Source organism: Triticum dicoccoides, chromosome 1B, assembly GCF_002162155.2.
Source record: "Triticum dicoccoides isolate Atlit2015 ecotype Zavitan chromosome 1B, WEW_v2.0, whole genome shotgun sequence".
NCBI classification, from domain to species: Eukaryota; Viridiplantae; Streptophyta; class Magnoliopsida; order Poales; family Poaceae; genus Triticum; species Triticum dicoccoides.
Genome location: NC_041381.1, coordinates 186,341,411 through 186,349,760, shown reverse-complemented (window position 1 = coordinate 186,349,760; position 8,350 = coordinate 186,341,411).

Below are 8,350 nucleotides of genomic sequence, written 5' to 3'. Positions count from 1 at the left end.
TTGAATTTTTAAAGTTACAAAAGTATGGTTATTGTTTGAATCATTTCAGACTGTTCTGTTTTTGACAAATTCTTCTTTCGTTGCGTTGTTGTAAGTGCATCTAGTGCCACCCCTAGTTGGTTTTGGAGTATTGACGACAAAGTTGGTTAAGGGACTAATGCGTTTGTGAGAATTGCAGGATAACGCAGGTAGTGTCTCTCATTGATTCGGTTTACCTACCGGAGATAACCCCTAAAAATGTATGAAGACATTGAAGACAATGGTGGTATGTGAAGATATTCACATTGAAGACTATGGCGAGAGAAGACATTGAGTGAAGACTATGGAGCGCGAAGACTGTGTTGTTTTGCTGTTTCCTTTTCTTCTTTGTTGAGTCATAGGAACCACCATACTGTTAAGTGGGGTCCAAGTGAACTAAGTCAGAATGACTGAAGTGATGCTCAACCCAAATCCTATGTCTTCGAGCGAAGACAATGAGAGCAAATCTTATCCAGAGCTGGATGAGTCGGCTTTACTTGTAGCCCAAGTAAAGTTGTCGTGTGTGTTTGAAATCTGACCGTTGGAACACGTGTCAGTTCCTTAGTGACCCAGGGTCATTTCGGACATATCAGGTCGGATTGCCTTGTGGCTATAAATAGCCCACCCCCTACACCATAAATTGGTGGCTGCTCAGAGTTAGTTTACGACTTTTGTCGTTTTGAGAGCAACCCACCTCGAAGCCTTTGAGAGAGAAATCCTTGCGAGGACAAAGCCCAAACACCCAGAGCCAAAGAGTGTTAGGCATAACTGAAGTCTTTCTGTCTGTGTGACCTGAAGACTTATTACACTTGAGGACTGTGTATCCTCCAGCCGGTTAGGCGTCGCGTTCTGAGCATCCAAGAGTCATTGTGGATCGTCGGGTGAACGAAGTCTGTGAAGGTTCGGAAGTCTACCTTGAAGACTTACCAGAGTGATTGGGCGAGGACTAGGTGTCCTTAGCTCAAGGGGAATAAGGTGAAGACACGGTCTTCTAAGTTGAATCTCAGCCTCCCTAACCAGACGTATAGTTGTCACAGCAACTGGAACTGGTCCAACAAATTTTGTGTCTTCAACAAGTGACTGGTTCTATCCCTTCCCTCCTTTACGTTGAGTTTGTCTTCGTGAAGTCTTTGCTTATTTGTGTTATCTGTATGACTTCATCGCTTGACTACTATTGTTGATTGGCTTCATACTATCTTCCATCCCGATCCTTACTACTTAGCTGCTATTAGTCCTGTGCTTTCATATCATTGCATACTTGACTATGGCTTGCTTGTTGTAGTTTATCTTCCGCTGCATATCAACTAGGTCATTTCTATTGTTTGTCTTTGAAACTTCCAAGTTTTGAAGGCTTTCGTAAAAATCGCCTATTCACCCCCCTCTAGTCGATACTAGCACTTTCAATTGGTATCAGAGCAAGGTACTCCCTTGTTCTGTGTGATTCAGTTTAACCACCTGGAGTTTAGCTATGTAGACTGCAGGGATAATCAAAGTCTCCGCTGCTTGTCCCGTGTTCGATGGAACTGAATATCCCTACTGGAAGAATAAGATGCGCATGCATCTTGAAGCCATTGATGTCGACCTCTGATATGTCGTCAAGAATGGCGTTCCCAAAACTGGTGAAGGTGTCACCCCTACTGATGTCAAGAAGTTCATTCAACTAGACTCCACTACAAAGAACATCATCTGTGGTCATCTGACCAAAGGACAGTATGGCCGTGTGAGTGCTCTAGAAACGTCAAAGCTGGTCTGGGACTGGCTATCCAAGGTCAATGAAGGCGTCTCAACCCAAAGAGACCAGAGAATCAGTGTTCTTCGCAATCTCTTCAACCGCTTCAAGCGAAACGACAATGAAAATGTCCAGCTCACGTTTGATCGCCTCACTGACATCACAAATGAGCTTCAGGCTCTTGGCGCCACTGAGATCACCAAGCATGAAATCGTCAAGACGCTACTGAGATCACTTGACAGCTCCTTTGACACCCTTGCCCTCATGATACAAGAACGTCCTGACTTCAAGACACTCGATCCGTCTGATATACTTGAGAGGCTCAACACACATGAGTTCCAGCTTTCTGAGAAAAGAGATATATATATGGTCCCAACTATGGCCGAACTCGCGCTTTGAAGGCAAAAGTGGTTTCCTCATCTGAAGAAGAATCTGACTGCGGTTCTGCTGATCCTGAAGACATTGGAAAGGAACTTGCAATGCTTGTGAAGAAGTTCCAGAGGTTCACCAAGAAGAAGGGCTTCAGAAAGTCTTCATGATCTAGCTCAAGAAATGATGAAGCTTCCACTCATGACAACAAAAAGAGAACCTGCCACAAGTGCAAGAAACCTGGTCACTACATATTTGAGTGTCCACAGTGGGACAATGAGAAGAAGAAGAAGAAGAGCAAGAAATACGATTCTGATGACAAGAAGAAGAAGAAATCCTCAAAATCTTCTTCGAAGTCTTCTTCCAAGTCTTCATCACATAAGAAGAGCTCATCCGGCAAGGCTCGTGCTTTTGTTGGCAAGGAAATGGATTCAGAGGAGGAGTCTACTTCTGAGGAGGTGGAGGTGGAGTCTGGAGAAGAGTCCAACCCTGGCGTTGCAAGTCTGGCTCTAGCCACAGCCTATGTTGCCAAGTCCATCTTCAACACTGAAGACACCGACTTCCACACCAACACTGAAGCTGATGACATGGACGATCCTGCTCCCACCTACTGCTTCATGGCACGTGGTGCCAAGGTAAAATCACGCGATGCTTACTTTCAAACATCAAGTGAAGATGACTCTGATTGTGAATCCAAACCCAGCTATAAAACACTTGCTAAAATTGCTACTGAACAACAAAGGGCTATGGAACATACTCAAAAACTGTTAGACAAAAGCGACGACCTGTTGGATGCAGAAATGACACGTTCACAGTCCTTAGTAGAAGACATAAAAAATCTTCATGCTAAGTACCAAGAACTTGAAAGTCTTCATGAGACGCTCTCAACCACATATGAAAGGCTCTCCTATGATTATCTTCAAAGGAAGCAAGAGCTTGAGAAATTGAAAGCGACTCATGAAGATCTTCAAAAAGAGAATGAGTCATTTCACGCTCAACAGATCAGTTCCGCTCAAAATGGATTTGAACCACCATGTTTAAAATGCATTGAGCGTGATAACGCTACATCTGTTGCTGAATGTTCCACTGCTGCTGCTGTTGCATTGTCTTCAACTACTGATGTGGAAACTAACCCCTTTGCGGAGGATACCACTGCTATTGCTGATGAAAATGCTAGGTTGAAGACATTGCTTGAAACAGGGATGTACAAAACTTTGAAGGGACATCAGACACTCTACGATGTCCTCAAAAAGCAGATTCTGAACCGAAACCCTAGGAAAGAGGGTGTTGGGTTCGAGAGGAAAATGAATGCTGATGGTTCCTACTGGAAGCCTGAGCAGTATCCCAAAACCACATGGGTTGCTGCAAAGGAATCTTCAGTGGATCCATCCACTTTATCTGGTTTTACCTGTGCTAATCCTATTATCATTGATGAATCCTTTGAAGCAAACTATAAACTATTCAAAAAATCAGAATGGTGAAGTGTTTGCCAGGTATATTGGTACTAACTGCAGGAATGGACCACCTATGAAGAAGATCTGGGTTCCCAAAAGCTGTCTTGAGAATCTCCCAGTGAATGTCATCATGACACCACCAGGGAAGAAGACAAACTCCAGACCAAAGGCATCATATGGTCCAACGGCTTCATACGAATACAGGACTCACTTGAGTCACCCTAACGCCAATGTTTTGCAGGGAAATCGTGCTCAAACTTATGAATATGAACATGTGTCCTGTGACACCCCAAAATTTTAACCTTGTTTTGTTAATTAAATTTTTGCCAGGAAATTAAAACTTTTATTTCCTGGGCTCCCTGTTGAATTTTGAACCTTTTTCTCCCTTGCTATTATGGAGTTTTCCCCAAAATGAAATTTTTTCAAATATGTTATTGGACTTGCTTAACCTCTCAAGAAAAACTTTTCTTTTATTAGTAGAACTAATTACCAAATTAATTTGCTTGATCTTTATTTTCTTGAAAAATGGTTTTCCAAGGTTTTATGGCCATTTTTGGACTACAACCATTTGATAAATTCACTTAAAATTCCAACCAAAATTTTGAGGTGTCAGGTGATGTTTTAAAATCACTTTTGTGCAAAAAGATATTTCTTTCATTGAATATTTTGAGCTCTACACCATATTTTCAAATCTGGTCCAGTGGGCAAATTTTGCACTACAACTTATTTAAACATTTCTTTCTAGCTTCCACCAAAATTTTGGGATGTCAACAGGAGTATATTAATCAAATTTTTGCAATAACCTAGTGATGTTCTTTGGAAAAATTGAGTGAACCATCCTCATCTTCATTCTGGTCCAACTGGATGGATTGTACTACAGCTATCTTTTAACTTGCTCCTTTTGCTGGGATTCCTTTTCCCACTTGTAGCCCTCCTTGCTAGAACCTTAAGTCCAAGAGGTTGGACTCATTGGAGCAATTCTAGTACATGCAATCATGCCCTGTTCTTTCTGTCCAGAACTGAACTTTTGCAAAACTTGCACTAGCAAGTTTTTCCTTTTGGCAAACTAACCTCACCACCCTCTCTTTCATCTAAAGAGACCCCACTCTGGAAGATTTGACCACTCCAAGAAATGCCTAGGTGCATGTGGCATTCTGTCGAGCACCCTGTAGGCATGACCAGTTTTGACATGAGTTTTAGTTTGCACAATGATCTTGCTTCCCTGGCCTAACCACCATGTCCAATAGACTCCTAGCTACTCCTAACCTAGGTCTGCTAATTCCCAGCCTCACCCGAGACCTCTAACGCGCCCTGGCATTTCGTCGAGCACGTCCCGTGCGTGCTCTGGGCGCGAGCAGAGCGCGCGTTTTGCACGTGCTGCACCCGAGCCGCCACGTCGCGCCCCTGGTTTTTGCCCGCTCTGTAGCGCCACGCCACGCGCTCCCCTTCTCACCGCAACGCGCCAAGCCGCCCTGGCATGCCTACAGCACCGCCGACAGAGCCCTTGGCGGCACGCCGGCATCCGCAGCGCGTCTCGGCCAGGTTGGTGCCGCCCAAGCCGCCAACGCTTGCCACCTGCCTCCTGGAGCAGTGCGACCTCATCCGCAAGCGTGTCCCCTAGCGCTCGTCGCCGCCACATCGCCCAAGCTACAGAATGGCGGTTCACCGTCGTCTTTATCGTCGGCCGCCTCGGAACCGACCTCCATCGCCTATATAAGGATCCCCGAGCCTGTCCCCACACGCAGGCAGTCCCAAGCCATTTCCCTAGGAACCCCGTTGGCAACCAATCAACTCGAGGAGGACTCCTTCCCCATCTCCGGCAACCGCAGTCGCCGCCACTGCCCCGGCCATTCCGGCGCCACCATGGCCTCCCCCTCTCCACTCTCTCCACCAGAAGCTCTCCCTTCCTCCCGTGAACCCTTCCCCCTGCTTGATTTTGATCGGGAACCACCACAGCCCCAAAACCACTCTACTCCCGACGCCGCCGGCCGCCGCGAAGCTCGTCGCCGACGACTCCCTCCATCCCCATCACTCCCTCGACCACCTGAAGAACCGCCCCAGTCTTGCGGATCCATCCCCACCCTCGGGGGCCCGCGAGGAGCCGCTTAACACCGGCGACGATCGCCGGAGCCCCCGCCTCTGTTCGGGCAGAGGAAGAGGAGGGAGAAGTAGACTGGTCAAACCTAACCAGTGGGCCAGGCGGGCCCATTGTCAGTGGCACGTGCACGGTCCATGCTGGAGTAAGTGGAATCATAAAGCTAAAATACGCTCTCGACGTGTACGTGTATATTCAAATCGTTTTCTTTTCTGTTTTTTTAAACCAGATTTTTGACTAAACTTTGACTGGCTATAACTTTTTAAATATAACTCCAAATGAATTGATTCTTTTTCCTACCTCTCTCAAATTTGACCTAGTTTATTTTAAGATTTATTTGAAAAATATTTCAAACAACTTTTGTGCTGTTTTTGAATTTGTGTGTTAATTCAAAAATATTTTTAAATAGGATTTTGGAGAGAGGAGAAAGACTTCCAAAAGTTTTGGAGTGCACCCTGCCTTTCCACACATTGAAGGCAAGCATTATGAACCCTGGCATAATATTTTTGGTGTGTTCGTTAACACGTTTATAACACCACCTCATTTCGGAGAACTTGTTATTTCATGTGATATGATCATATGCATGAATGCATATTAGTGATTTCCATGCTGTTGGATATGAACACACTTGTGATGATAATCATCCTCATGTGCCTTGCATGCATGCCGGAAGGAATCCGGGAAAACCTCTACCTTGGGTAGGCATGAGTTTGTCGCCGGTCTCCGTCGAGGCGGTTATGTCCGGTATGGCATAGTGAGGTATAATGAGCGGTGATTCTGTTGGTTGAAATATTTTTGTTATACATGTCATGCAGGGAAATTATAAACCTCCTGAGTCGATCGTAGATAGAGTCTTGTTCCAGTAACCCCAATACTTGTTTCGTGCTGCCACTCGTCTCTACAACAAGTAGAGTACGGTTCAGTAATTTGTCAACCCCTTTCTAGCACAAACCGTACAGAGGGGCCGGGATGAGGGTACCACGGCCATGGATTAAAGCCAGTCATTCGGTCAGGGGGCATGGGTGTTTCGGTTGTAGCCGAGGGGGTAGCTTCCCCAGTTTTGCGCGCGGTATAATTTTTGTGATCCCATGCTAATCGAGGTTGTAGCCTCCCCACTTAGAGTTTTGCTTCACGGGTGTCGTGGGTGATTCCAAACACCGGTGAGTTAAGCTACTGTGTGCAAGTTAGGTGCGTTTTCATTTAAAAGACCGTAGACGGAATTAGTCCCGATGGACTAAAGGAATCCGTTACTCGTGGGTAAAGAGTACACCCTCTGCAGAGATTAAACCTATTCGAATAGTCGTGTCCATGGTTAAGGACTACAGTCTGGGATGGGTCAAGTGTCGGTCTTAGTGTCGGTCTTTGGAGGTAAAACTGTTAAACCAGAACTAGAATCACGACTTGTGACTTGTGATAATTATGATTATTATTTTTGTTATGGACTAACTTGTTATTTACATTTGGTATAAGCCCTTTTTGTGATGTCGCTCAGACGTCCGACTGTGGCACACTTGTTATTTATTATTGAGATAAGCCCTTTCTGCGATGTTGCTCACACGTCCGACTGTGGCATTTCCTTTATAAGCCCTTTATGTGGTGTCGCTGAGACGCCCGACTGTGGCATTTCTTTTATAAGCCCTTTTTGTGGTGTCGCTGAGACGCCCGACTGTGGTATTTCTTTTAAAGCCCTTTATGTAGTGTCGCTGAGACGCCCGACTGTGGCATTTCTTTTATAAGCCCTTTATGTGGTGTCGCTAAGACGCCCGACTGTGGCATGCTTGTTATTTATTTAAATACTACTATGTTATTGCATATTCATAAATAACATGCTTGCGTGCATCAGAATTTTTATTATCTTTTGTGACTGACGTCATGAGCATAAAATATTTTCAGCGCATCATTGTTATATTATACCTATGTTAATAATGTTTGCGAGTACATTCAAAGTACTCACTGGCTTGTCCCTGGCTATTGTCTTTGCCAGATCTCTTACGCGGAGAGGAGCGACCTTGATGACAGCCCCGGAATCCCACGTAATGGTGATAGTAGCCTCGCAAAGATAGGAGTTAACCTGGTCAGCTGTTCCTGTGGGAAATGGAGTCCCCTATACGCTGACGATCCACAAACCGTTTTCGCCATCAACCACTAGAAACCATTTGTTGTACTCATAGGCCAAAATGGTCTTGTACTACATATGTTGTATTTTGCTTGGAATTTCTGTATCAAGTTGGTGCCTCATCAGCTAACAGTTATCCTGGGGCTGGTGAGCACAACATCCATTTTCTAGAATTTAATACCCAGAAAACCGGTCGTGACAAACTTGGTATCAGAGCCAGGCTGACCATTGGCTAATCCTATCTTAGCCAGGTCGAAAAACTTAGTCAAACCAACCCACCAGACCTTAACCAAGACCCAGCCAAGCTTCTCGTGCAAGATAGCCACACAGTGACCCCGACACTTTTGGCAGTCGGTGCCCAACCTATCAACCTAGCATGTCGATCCCGCGCTAGTGGCCAGCACCCAAGATGTCTCCTTCACAAGCGTGCGAAGGAAGACTCCGTCTCCTTTTTCTATAAAAAGGGTACCTAGCCCCAACCCAGCACAACACATTCTCTACCCCAAGCCGAGCCATAATGCCTGGCCCCGTCGTGCACAAGGAAACCACAGCAACCAACCTTGGAGGTT